Raw genomic sequence first — 13,937 nt, 5'->3', positions numbered from 1 at the left:
AATGGGAGGGGGTAGCCCAGGGAAGCAAGGAAAGGCCATACCCTTGGGCTGCCAATTTTCCAGGGATCCCCCAAAGATTGGGGATTCCATCTCCAAATAAGGAGATTTGGGCAGAGGGGTCTCAGTGCCCCTCTAAAAAGGCAGTGACAATTCAGTGAGATAATTCATCAAACTTAAGGAATGAGATATGCCCATGGGACGAGGGTGGGAGGCGAACAGCTGAGTTGTAAACTGGAGCCTCTTTCACCACAGTAGACAACCAAGCTTGGTTCAGGCAAAGGAAGGAAACCCTTTGCAGGCCTTTGTGAGGAACAAATTGAGGCCAGTCCTGATTAGGGTTGCCAGCTCCAGGCAGGGAGATTCCTGGAGATTTTCTGCTAGAGTCTATAGAAGACAGGGTTTGGGGAGGGGGGAGGCCTCAGCTGAAAAGAATGCCATAAAGCCCACCTTCCAAAGCAGTTATTTTCTCTGGGGGAGAGAGATCTGTTGTCTGGAGTTCAGTGGTGATACCTGGTGATCTTCAGGCTCCACCTAGAGGTTGGCTACCCTAGGCGTAGCAGTCAGTGCTTCAGAGCAGGGTCTGTTAGATCCAGGTTCTTACTGTAGAAGATGAGTGGGTGATTTTGGACCAGTCACAGACTTCCAGCCTAACCTACCTCACAGGATTGTTGTGCAAGTCAAAAGGGGGAGAGGAGAATGATGTAAGCTGCTTTGGTTCCCATTGCAAAGAAAGACTACTTTCCCTCCTGGGAAACCATTGTTGCCAATCTCCAGGTGAGGTCTGGAGATCACTCAGAATTACAACAGCTCTCCACATGGCAGGGATCAGTTCCCCTGGAGAAAATGGTGGACTCTGTGTCCTTATACCCTGCTGAGATGCCCCCCTCCATGACAGCCAATATGATGTGGCAGTCAGGGCTTCAGAGCACGGTAGAGACTGCATGTGCGGGGGGGGAAGGAAAGCTGAAGAGTGAGGGGGAAATAAAGGAAGGTTGATGAATGGCTGGGAAGGAGATAGGGTTGCCTACTCCTGGTAGAAAGTTCCTGGAGATTTGAGGGACGGAACCCGGAGAGGGTGAGGTTTCAGGAGGGGTGGCACCTCAGACAGTTACAATGTGATAGACTCCATCCTCCCAACCAGCCATTCCCTCCTGGGGAACGACTGTTGTCAATCTCCAGGTGAGGGGTCGAGATCACTCAGAATTACAACTTGCTGAAAGGCAGAAGTCAGCTGCAGTCAGAGGGGCAAATAATGGTAGGCTGATGGTTAGCTGGGAAGTTGATGGGGTCGCCAACTCCAGTTTGGGAAATTCCTGGAGATTTGAGGGACGGAACCCGGAGAGGGTGAGGTTTGAGGAGGGGTGCAACCTCAGACAGGTACCATGCCATAGACTCCACTCTCCAAATCAACCATTGTTGCCAATCTCCAGGTGAGGGGTCGAGATCACTCAGAATTACAACTTGCTGAAAGGCAGAAGTCAGCTGCAGTCAGAGGGGCAAATAATGGTAGGCTGATGGTTAGCTGGGAAGTTGATGGGGTCGCCAACTCCAGTTTGGGAAATTCCTGGGGATTTCAGGGGTGGAGCCTGTAGAGGGTGGAGTTTGAGGAGGTCACCACAGCAAATTGACACTGATTGCCCAAGGCCTTGGCACTCTCCAAGAGCCTCTTTCTAGAGCTCATTGTATCCACAACAGGCCTTATTCCTTGTGTGTGTGTGTGTGTATACACTATTGAAACTGACAAATAGGCTTAAAACTGACAGAAGCAGTCTAGCGAGCTAAAGAAACCACTACGAGACACAAAACAAAGGGAAAACAGTAAGAGGAGGAGGAGGAGGAGAGGGAAAGAAGGAGAAGAAGAAGAAGCAGAAGCCTGAAAACACTGATATCTGATCTTTCTGGTTTATCCTGAATATTTCTGAGATTCACTGGGATAATTTTTTAGCATCTGAAATATACTGAGTTTGACATGCGAGTAGTGATCAGCTCATGCTTTATTCAGTGATTTAGCTCAACTACAAGACAAGCCTAGCAAGAGCGGAGCCCTTTTTAAATGTGTGCAAAACACCAAACACAGCACACACACACTCCCCGTGATAGGCTATTTACAGTTCAATAGGTTCCTTCCAGGATCCTGGCTATCTATTGTTTAGTAACCCCAAGCTAGGTCCTTTACCTAGGCCCGTTCATGCTCAGTATATAACAGCATCCCTCTTGCTTTAGTAGTTAGATCACAAGGATCTTCTCCAAGGTTCAAATTAATTGAACGGGAACTCTATGAGAAATTGGTTGTGAGAGTGCTAGTGTAGTTCAGAGCTATTCCCATTGGGCTGGCACTAGAGAACTTTGTGATGTTTCATCCTTTAGTCAAGGTAGCTGAGCAGTATTGCTTCACACTGAAGAAAGGGAAAGGAAATGGCCAAATCTAACCCTTCCTTTACGTACATCAAATGCATCCTAAATTACAGTAATGTTTTATTTCCCCACCAAAGTTGTAAGGTAAAGTTCATAACACAAGTGCTGGCTAAGCAAAGCAAACAACATAAATTGCTGCACTGCTGAGTAAATGGGTTTTAAAACAGACTATCTTGGCTCTGGCACTCTTTGCCAAGCAAAGTTTTTGCTGATTGTGTGAGGCTGTAGGAGCTAAGGTCAGAGTAGATAATCTGATTGATAACCAGCAGATTTGTAAACTGTGTACTCAAAATAGATGTTGTTTCAGGTGTGACCAGCAGAAAAATCCATTTACTCTTCCATTTAGAATCGTTATCTGGCTTTGTAGTTATGTCTGCTGTTTAGAACGTTAAACTCACAATGCTATCCTAAGAAGAATTGCACCCTTCTAAATCCATTGACTTCTCCTTAGGATGGCACTGCAAGAGTCTTGTATTAGGGCATCAGCAAAACCCTGTGGGGTGGGGGTGGGGCAAAGAGAAGGGTCATTCAGTTCACTTAATGTATTTTTGTGGGCCCTAAGTAACAACAGATGAACACCTGCAATTTTAAACGAAAATAATGATGGATGTTACAGTATATAGAAAAGGATTTCAGCTACTGGATTTCCTCAGTATGTCCCTCAGATCTATTTAGAGTTACATCCAGGCCTTTTCTAGAGACTGGGGTGATCCAAAGTTGATCCATTTCCATAGGGCTATCCCCACTTTAATCCATCCCAGTGACTCATTTCTCTTTTAGGTATTGTACATGCATATATATTTGCTTTAATGTCTTGATGGTTTAATTTTTTGATGTTCACCACCTTGGGGGACCCTATTTGGATGGAAAGGTAGCATAGCAATGCTATTAAATAAATGAATGAACAAATAAATACATATTTCAATGTTCAACTCAAATATTATGCCTTGCAGCTTTGTGTTATTTTTCAGTAGCTACTTCAGCCCAAGGGTCTCAGTCCCATCATTCTTTGGTATCTGAGAAGCTTTTTGTGAATTTTATGTTGCATTTTACAATTTCTTTTTGTAAATTAAACTTTGATCATGCAAGGAGAAGACACACATTCCCATGGGTCTTTCTTAGGTTAAAGAGATCTACTTGTCCATGTAGTGATATCAGAACACTTCATCATCATGCAGGAGGGTGCCTAGGTAATTGACTCCCACAGAAAATTACTATGTCTCCCATGAGACAGTGCTAGAATGCTCATTGACTTTTTTTCATTTTTAGTTTTAATTGGGCAACATTTGCCATGATTAGTGTATTGCAACAATACTCAAGACACATCTATTTTTAGTTGAATAGACAATTTTAAAACTTTTTTTTTTTTGGTAGCTATGGGGATATGGGAAGAAAATACCATTCCGACATAACATTGGAGGCATGTGTGTAGGCTGTAGACTGCCCAAATCTTCCGTGGTGATCAGATTTCACAGATGTAGCACCCCAGTTCTCAGACAGCAGCCAATGGGATCCTGCACAAATATTATTCCCTATTTATAAATTATTCAACAGCCCAGCTTACACTAAATTAAAATTCAGTATGATAGTTGTTCTTAGGGTATACTCAGATATACTAGGAAAAAAAATGTCCTACAAATGTTATTAATAGTTCCAAATTACTTTACTTTTTTCATCTCTGCAATATCCTTTTTGAGATACGGTGACCGGAACTGTACACAGTGTTCTAAATGAATCCATACCTTAGCTTTATACAAGGGCATGACAATATTGGCTGATTTTGTTTCAGTCCCTTTCCTAATAACCCCCTGTACTGAGTTTCCCCTTTCCACTCCTTCCATACTTATATTTACCTTGTGGGGGGGGGGAGGTATCTGACCCCTGCTCCTTTATTGGAGTCCTGGCCTTTTGACAATGGTCCAGTCCCTTTTGGTCACATATCAGGAAGGGAGAAGGTAAAGGCACCCTCCTCCCATCAGCTCCCCTCCTGTACACTCTGGAGTGGGTAGCTGAGGGCACCCTTTGTCACCACACATGGCCTTTTAATGCTAACATGCAAGACTTAAGATGCCTGGACTTTTGTGAGAGCTTCTTTTTTACAAGATGTTGAGAGACATTTTTGGAGGGACTGGAGGCAGCATTCAGCCCCTGTGCTTTGGCCTGGTGCTCAGAAACACCATCATTCAGGTTTTGGGGAAGAGATTTAAAGGTGGCAGAGCAGATATCAGGCAGGGATGGGAAAGCTTCCATTGCTAGATTTCTGAGAATGATTGAGTCTACTTATAAATTTTAACCCAAGATTCTCCACGTCATAACGATCCAGTGCCCCTTAGTGCATTTTGACAATATAGTTTATTAACCAGCTCCATGGATTCAGTAAGTAAATAGAATGATTCAAGAAGCTGCCTTCAGCTGAAATATTTCTCAAAAACAGAAATGGAAGGTAGGACCACCTGGCTCAACAGCATGTGATTTTTTTTTTAATTATTCATTTAAATCACCCTGTTACAAGCAAAAAGAGAAACTTGTGTGCCATGTCAAATATTCACTGCTAAAAGACAATCTGTAGCTACATTATAGGAGCTTAAGAAAACGCGAAACATCTCAAGGGCAACTGTGAGTTTTATAGTTAACATTTCAAGCAGATGTCTGTTCAATAATTAAATAGGCATTTTTTGTAACCAATCTTTGGAGGCATGTGAGATAGCCATTGGAATGTTCTAAAGATAAAATGGTAAGATTTAAGCAAACGCAAAAAGTCTTGGGAGGAATCACCAGATACACTTCTAACCTGGCATTCTCCCACTGCAAAGTCTAAAACAGAGTACTCTCGTTTATTTGAAATTGCAACTTAATTAGCATCAGTTTTAGTCTTTCATGTAGATGGTATAAGCCTCCTTTCTGTAATACATTTCTGTGAATAAGGACAAAAGATCAATCTGAGACTAAAAGTATGGGTGAATGCACTTTGGTCATCAACATGCATTTTTCCCCTTCCTCTTCTTTCAAACAGTTGACTGTGTAGTTCCAAGCACTGCTGCCAATGAAACTGTTACATTGTGGGTGCTTGTAAGTGACTTTAATGAATAGTATAGTTATTGTGACACAGCCCTTTGGAAAAATACAGTTGTTTCAATTTAAATGTTGGCACTTGTTGGTAATGTCCAGGCAAGAAGCAGAACCAAGAGAAGCCTATCTTAGGTTCTAATAGAGTTTCTCTTGCTTTCTGTAATGTGGATTAATTACAAAGATCACATTTGCTCTCTGAATAATTGTAGTAACTGATCAGTTAGCATTTCCAGTTATCAGATATCTCAGTTATTCAGATATTGGTATCTCATAACGTTTAACATTTCATAGCTTTTATGCTTAAGAGGGAATTATTCTGAATTTCAGTACATATTTGTAATTTTAGACTGGCCAAAGAATTCAAATAGCATGTACTACTCATTGGAAGTACTTGCAGTTGGATTTTTTTTTTGTTCCAATGTGCATCACTTCAGACTTACCAAAACTGAACTTCCTTTGCCACATTGTCATCTACTCACTCAGTTTGTGGAGGTTCTCTTGGAGCTCTTCACAGGCAATCTTGGTTCTCACCATCCCGAATAATTTGGTGTCGTCTGCAAACTTGGACACTACATTACTCACCTAATCATTTATGAATAAATTAAATAGAACCGGCCCCAATACCAATCCTTGCGGGACCCCCACTGCTTACTCCCCTCCATTGTGAGAACTGTCCTTTATTTCCTACTCCTTGCTTCCTGTCATTTAACCAGTTTTTAATCCATAAGAGAACTCATCCTCTTATCCCATGACTGCTAAGTTTACTCAGGAGTCTTTGGTGAGGTAAATTGCCCAAAAACCTTTTGAAAGTCCAGGTATATAATGTCTACCAGGTCACTTTTGCTTGTTCACTTTCTCAATCAACTCCAAAATATTGTTGAGGGAGGACTTCCCTTTGCAGAAGCCATGCTGTCTCTCTATGTGTCTACCAATACTATCTTTAATTACACATTCTATTAATTTGCCTGGGACAGACATTAGGCTGACTAGCCTGTAATTTCCAGATTTCCCTCTGGATCCCTTTTTAAAAAATAGGTGTAACATTTGCTACTCTCCAGTCTTCTGGTAAAGCGGTTGAATTTAGTGATATGTTAGATATACAGGTTAGTAGATCAACTGTCTCACATCTGAGTTCCTTAAGAACTCCTGGGTGTTGTCAGAACCCACAGCCAACAACAAAGTACACGCATTCAGGAATGGTTATACTTTTATTGCAGAGCTATAGATGCAGTAACATAGGCACTGTTAAGAATGGTGGCGGCCCCACGGGCATAATAGGATATAGGGTATTCGTATGCACCCCCCCACACACAGTACTGGCCAATTAGGCGGCCTCCTGCGCAGGGGCTAAGGCTCAGAGACTGTTAGGTAGCTGAAGCTGAGAACTAGCACTCTCCCACGGCACCTAATGAAATCCCAGACACTACAACACCCTCCTGCACATCTGTATAAAGCATTTCGGTGCACAGCAGAAAAAGCACATAAAGGAATGCAATAGCAATTAACCTGAAAGGAAAGCAATAGCAATTACCCAGACAAAGACCAACCTCCCCAACTTTCATGGGAGCATAGCTGACAGGTGTATGCCTTCAAGGCCTCGAGACTTATTAGTTTCTAATTTCCCCACTAGGTCTAGAACTTCATCTCTGGTCAACTCAATTTGGCTCAGTTATTCAGACTTCCTTCCTGGAAATAGGGACTGTGGCATGCGTATGTGCCCCACACTTTGCACTGTGAACACAGAAGCAAAAAAAATAAAATAATTGAGCTTCTCTGCCATCTTCTTATCTTCCTATAGCAATCTCTTTCCTTTCTCATCCCAAGGCCCCACTGCTTCTCTGGCTGATTTTCTGCTCTGGATATATTTTAAAACATGTGTATTGTTTTTCTTGATGCTTTTAGCAACCAGCTTCTCAAAATCTCTTTTTGAATGGCCAATTATTGACTTACATTTCTTTTGCCAGAGCCTATAGTCCCTCCTGTTCAATTCATTAGGGCAGACCTTACAAGTTTTTTCAAAACTGCTTTCTTACGAGCAGTTCTCTCAGAGCTCTCTCAGCCCCACCTATCACACAGGGTGTCTGTTGTGGGGTGGGGAAGGGAAAGGAGATTGTAAGCCACTCTGAGACTCCTTTGGGTGGTGAAAGGTGTCATTGAACACAAAGCATTCCAGCTCTCCCACTTCTAGCATTGGCATATAGACACCTATAATGTGTTTTCCTCTCCAGTAACCCTCACCTCCCTTGACCCCTTAGTCATCACACATGGTGCTCAGTTGCCATCGTGCCTTCACTCCTAAATTCTATTATGCTCCTATCAATATTACCCTGAGAGCTTACACAATTATCCCTTTGGACTGACTTGTCCTGAACTGGAGGCTCCCCAGCTCCTTTCGGCTTCCATACCAGGATTAGCTTAAAAGCTGCTCTGCCACCTTTTTGTTATTAATTGCCAGTAGCCTGGTTCCCTTTTGGTTCAAGTGAAGCCTGTCTCATTTGTACAGGTTTGGCTTGTCCCAGAAAGTTCCCCAGTGCCTAACAAATCTAAACCCTTCCTCCCAGCACTATTTTTCTCATCCACACTCTGAGACCTCTGACCTGTACCTGCCTAGCTGGTTCTGCACATGGAACTGTCAGCATTTCTGAGAATGCTACCTTAGAGGTCCTCTCCTTGAACTTTCTGCCTAGTAACCTATTTTTCCCCCTCCAGAACCATACAACCTCATTTCTCAATGTCATTGATGCCAACATGCACCATGACTGTTGACTCCTCCCCCACCTATCACTCAAGGACGGAGTCCCTTCTAAGGGATCACATCCCTCCTCCTTAGACTGATGCCCTCTGACCTTGAGACTCTCACTCTCCTCAACAGCAGAAGAACTGTCAGCACAGGAGTGGGACTGTTCTGGTAAGTTCCCAAGGGTCTCTTCTCAACCATCTCTTTCTGCCTCAGGTTCTCCAGGTTGGCAAGCCTAGCCTCAAGTGAACAAACCTTCTCCCTGAGACCCACAAGTTCCATGCAATGAGCACAGTTTGGTGTAGTGGTTAGGAGTGTGGACTCTAATCTGGGAGAACTGGGTTTGATTCCCCACTCCTCCACATGCAGCTGCTGGTGTGACCTTGGGTCAGTCATAAGTTCTTTCAGAGCTGTTCTCTCAAGGGCAGTTCTTGAGACAGCTCTTTTAGCCCCACCTACCTCACAGGGTGTCTGTTAGGGGATAGGAAAGAGATTGTAAACTGCTCCTAGATTCCTTTGGGTAATGAAGGGCGGGGTAGAAATCCAATCTCTTCTTCTTTTTCTTCTTCACACAGCCACAACTTCCACTTAGTAGATAATTGTACATATCACACTCTCTGCAAAACACTAGATAAGCCCCGTTCCCCTGCTGGTTTTCTGCCTTCATAACTGATTAGTGGTTTAAAGGTATCTAGAGTGATGCAAGGTCCCGAGGCCTGATCCCCAGGCTAACAGCCACAGGCCAAGAGCCTTTTGACTCTTCCCCTTTGATTCATCCTTCGGCTCATGCCTCTGCCTCCAAGGAGCCTTACAGTTCAGAGGCCCTCGACCCCCATAGGAATAGCAGAGAGAGGGGCTTGCATCAGCCCTAGGCAAACAGACCTTGCTTAGTGACCAACAGACCAGACAAAAGTCCCAAACAAATCCAGACAAAAACATCACTCTTCAGCAGGCTACAAGCACCCACTCACCTTCAAACTCTGTCCTCACACAAAGCAACCTCAGTTAATGTGCCCCAGGAGTTTAGCAGTTCAGGAAAGGGAGGGGGCAGAAAACTCTCACCTTCCCAGGAGCTTTCTCCTGTGTTCTTTCTCCAAGCCCAGCTGGCTCAGTTCTGCCAGTTGAACAATGTGTGCTACAGGAACCTCGCTGATTAAGTAAGTCTAATCCTGGTCAGTGCTTGGCTGGTTGATTTCTCAGGATTCCTTTATTTAGCCTTCTTGAAATCCATAACAGAAGAAAAGAAAGTTATAAAAGTAATAAAGACAAAATAAAATATGAACCCTGTGATAGAACTGTAGTATCTCATTTTAATAATGTCAGTTGGAGCTTACAATACTGGCGTACCAAAGCTGGCCTTTGAAACTGTCATTGTTTCTATTGTCCTTGGCAAACTAGATTCTCAGCAAGCTTGATAATTAATTGTTCTCTGCAATGAGTTGTCTGGAGGAAGCTGGTTCTTTTTTCCCATTTGTTCTACAAATCAATTACATAAGTTTTGTATAGTGGTTTGCAAAGGCTCAGTACTCTCTCAGATGATCATGACTTCAAATAACTTCTCAGTAACAAGGTCACCTTTAGTGAATTCATTCAAAGATTTTTGGTGTGTGTGTGTATTTCATATTAGTTACATATTTAAGCAGTAAAAATGTTTTTCCTCCAAAGGTTAATGATTTTGCGTTGTGAGGTGAGTTAAATCTATAACTCACAAGAGACGGAACATATAGATGTATAGCAAAGCTCAGTAAAATGCCCTCATGGTTTGGAAAGGAAACTTGGCTGATTAGCGAAGCATTCATGCTAAAGTGGTTTGTGAAAGTCTCTGGTATGAATGAAACTGACAGTTAAAAAAGATGTAAACAATCTGTTCTCTTTGTTCTGTATACTAAATGGTGAAACTAGCCTATCTCTTAAGAACTATACACCTGTAAAATGTTGGGTATCCAACAACACAGTAGGCATAGATGTAGTCTGTGCATTTTTGCCATTGGGGTATTTTTCTACCTCCATGAGTTTATTTAAGAAAAACAATAACAGTGATCTTATATTATGTTGGGGTCCCATTTGTATCAATTTCCTGTGTCTTTGTGAGATTCTGTAAGTTTGTATGTTTTTGTTTTCTCTTCTTTCCCCATAAATTGCAGTGTTTTCTTTCTTCATTTCTGCAGCCAGCCATGATGATCTGTTTTCCTCTTCTTCAACCCTGGACTCACAAGTTTTCCTTGAATATGGAGATCTCAGAAGCAGAAAGCAAGTCTTCCCGCACTTCAGGTAAAGAATACAAAAGGTGAATCCAGTACTTCCCACACTTCCCATCCTAGAAGGGGAATCCTGAGGGAGAATCTGTGGATGTTCACACATGATGAAGAGATTGGATTTATACCCCACCCTTCACTACCCGAAGGTGTCTCAGACCGGCTTACAAACTCCTTTCCCTTCCCCTCCCCACAACAGACACCCTGTGAGGTAGGTGGGGCTGAGAGAGCTCTTTCAAGAATTACTCTTTCAAGGACAGCTCTGACAGAACTATGGCCTGCCCAAGGTCATCCAGCAGCTGCAAGTGCAGGAGTGGGGAATCAAACCCGGTTCTCCCAGATTAGAGTCCATGCACTTATATAATATATATATAATATATATAATATAAATAAGTTAAATAAAGCCAATTAGATTTATTAAACAATAAAGTATACTTCCTCTTTAGGGTTGCCAGACCCTGGTTGGGAAACTCCTGGAGCTTGGGAAGCACAGGGACCTCAGTGGGGTACAATGCCATAGAACCTGCCCTGCAAAGCATCCATTTTCTCCAGAGAAACGGCTCTCTGGAAATGAGCTGTAATTTCAGGAGATTTCCAGGTCCCACCTAGAGGCTGGCATTGCTACTGGTATTCCACTTTAACAAATGGCCATTTCATAGAACGACATTTCTCCACTCCATTTCTCAATAATTATTACCATAGTTCCAGTTTCAATCTGAAATCATTCCAGTTTCTTAATCTTTTTATACTTTTTTTGTGATTCTGTATTCTAACAAACCATCAGGCAGAAGGGTTCTTTTTACCTCCCGCAGTCATATCTACTTTTATTTTCGACAGGTTTCTCCTGCTGGATGTTGACATATTTTTTCCATGCCAATTTTCTTTCAAATGTATGTGAACTATTTTTGAAAATGCAATTTAGATTTGTCTATTCAAATAGGCACAGCAAATATGTTAATGAGTCCCAAGCAAGAAATTTTGCATAAGCAATGCATACTATATGCACTCTTTTATTTGTGAGTGGGTTTTTTTATTTGCAATCAAAGAATCATTCAGTCATAACTGATTGGCTGCAAAAGACCTTTTGGGTCATCTGTTTCAACAATCTGTCTATGCACAGTGAAATCTTAAACAAACCAGCCTGCTGATTTATTTTTAATTTGTTCTTCTCTTAGCTGTAGAGGTACAACCCACACCAAGTTATTGTCTAATTGCCTTCGTTTCCTAGGTGGGAAATATGATATTCTACCTTCCCAGTTTCATGTCTTGTTAAGATGTTTAGTTGCATCTGTCTACTCACTTTATATAATTACCCCTAAAATAATGTAATAAACTTGTCATTCAAAGACTGGGAGAACATGGATAAACTATGGCTGGGGACTTGCTGTATGTAACTGTTGTACAAAGGAGGGCTGTTCCCTGTCCATGCACACATACTAGCAACCTTTACCTGATCAGTAGGAAGTAATGTGTCCACTGAGATGAAAGGGAAGTGCTAATACTTACTATTTATATGTTCCTCTTATTAGTATTTTATATATAGTATTTATATTATATTATATTAGTATTTATATTTTCCTCTTATTAGTCAAATCACTTTGCATATATTGGGGTCCTAGTCTTCTTGAACCTGTGAGCATTGCTGAAATTTTGAGAGCACCACCATAAAATGGTTGCCATAGGGGGCAACCACAAAATGATTGCCATGGGATACTGGGCCCAGTGGCAAAATGTTGGGGGCTTTTAAGATGCTGAACTGCAGACTGGAAGGTCAATAGCTTAGCAGTTCGAGACCCAAGTGCCGCATGATGGAGTGAGCTCCCTTCTCTGGCCCCAGCTCCTGCCAACCTAGCAGTTCAAAGCAAGAAACTGCAAGTAGATAACTATTAGGTACAACTTTGGTGGGAAGGTAACAGCATTCTGTGCACCTCTGTGTCTAGTCATGCTGGCCACATGACCACGGAAATATCTTTGGACAGCACTGGCTCTTAGGCTTGGAAACGGAGATGAGCGCTGCATACCTAGAGTCGGATTCGAGTGGCTTTCGAGCAAGGAAACCTTTACTAAGCCAATCATCCTATAGTGGTGGCAGCTTTCTTTGAAAAGGTGTTCCAGACAGAGACAAAGGTTCTTCTGAAGCATCTTCAATGAGAACAAAGAAATCCAGGACTGTCTCTTGTCAAAGCTTCCTTGTCCCACAAGTGGGATGGCAGCATGTGTGCCTGAATCCCAAGTGGTGAATCACCATTGGGAAAGGAGCCCTGCATACACCATGGCCCCTCTGCTGGCAAAAAGACCCTTTAAAAGGTCTTTTTGCCAGCAGAGCTGTGGCCAGTGACAGCCCCTCTCCCTCCCTGCTAAAAGATTTAAAGGGCCCTCCAGCTGGTCAGCAGACCATGTGCTCCCCGCTAATCAGCTGAAGACCTTTAAATCTTTTAGCAGAGAGGGAGAGGGGTGTCCATGGCTTGGGGGTGGGGCTTCCCTTGGTGGCCAGCTGGCCAGGGGTGCATTTGAGCCCCCAGAAGCAGGGGAACCCCCACACAGACCTGGGGACTGGCAACCCTACACTTGCAACTTCAGTTCCATAAACAATTACTTGGTAGCTGTAGCCCAAATAGGCATAGGTAACTGAAGCCTCAAACCCAAATAACACTACACTACAGTAGTATAATTAATACGATTTATTACTAGAAAGGTGCAAAAGTATACAGATATAGAAGCAGTGCGAAACAGGGAAGAAAATAATAAAACTAAATTACTATCCTAGAATAAATATTCAGGCTTTAGTTTGCTGACCCACATATTACCTGGACAGGCTAACGGTACGAGGTCCAGATAGATCTCCACAGGGGTCATTTCGTAGAAAAAGAGCTAGGGGGACTCATTAGCATAACTCATTAGCATATGCCACACCCCCTGACATCACCAGAAGTGTGTCCTCCCCACAGCCGGTGGCGACCTCCAGCGGGCACCAGCAGGGAGCTCCAGGCCCCGCCCTCCCGCACCTCACCCGGGGGGATGGCGTCCCCCCGCGTCCCCCCCAAATGACCCCTGGATCTCCAAATTCCAAAATCCAAGAAGCAAGTATTCCAGCTGCACAAGATCCAACCCACAGTCAAAAGGATGACAAGAAGGAAGGAAGGCCCAAAGAGGATCAAACTAGTTTGAATGGTCTTGCTTTATGCCAGACTGCCTTCCTGACTGATCCTGTTGGATTGATCCTGTTTGGCCATTCAGGTGTGTTTGATTCTGTTTGGCCATTGATCCTGTTTGGCCATTTAGACACATGACCAGGTGCCTCTGCAACTAGCATATACTCACAATAGGGTTGCCATTCCCCCAGTGGGGCCAAAGGATCCCAATTTCAGGGGCCTCAATCTGCCACAGCTCAAAGCCCCCACCTGGCACCACTGGTGCCGGCACGATGACGTCACCCAGAAGAAGTCCAGGAAGGATCGAGA

The sequence above is a fragment of the Gekko japonicus genome, unplaced genomic scaffold, assembly GCF_001447785.1.
Source record: "Gekko japonicus isolate JY-2015 unplaced genomic scaffold, Gekko_japonicus_V1.1 scaffold935, whole genome shotgun sequence".
NCBI classification, from domain to species: domain Eukaryota; kingdom Metazoa; phylum Chordata; class Lepidosauria; order Squamata; family Gekkonidae; genus Gekko; species Gekko japonicus.
Note: the sequence above shows the minus strand (reverse complement) of the source record.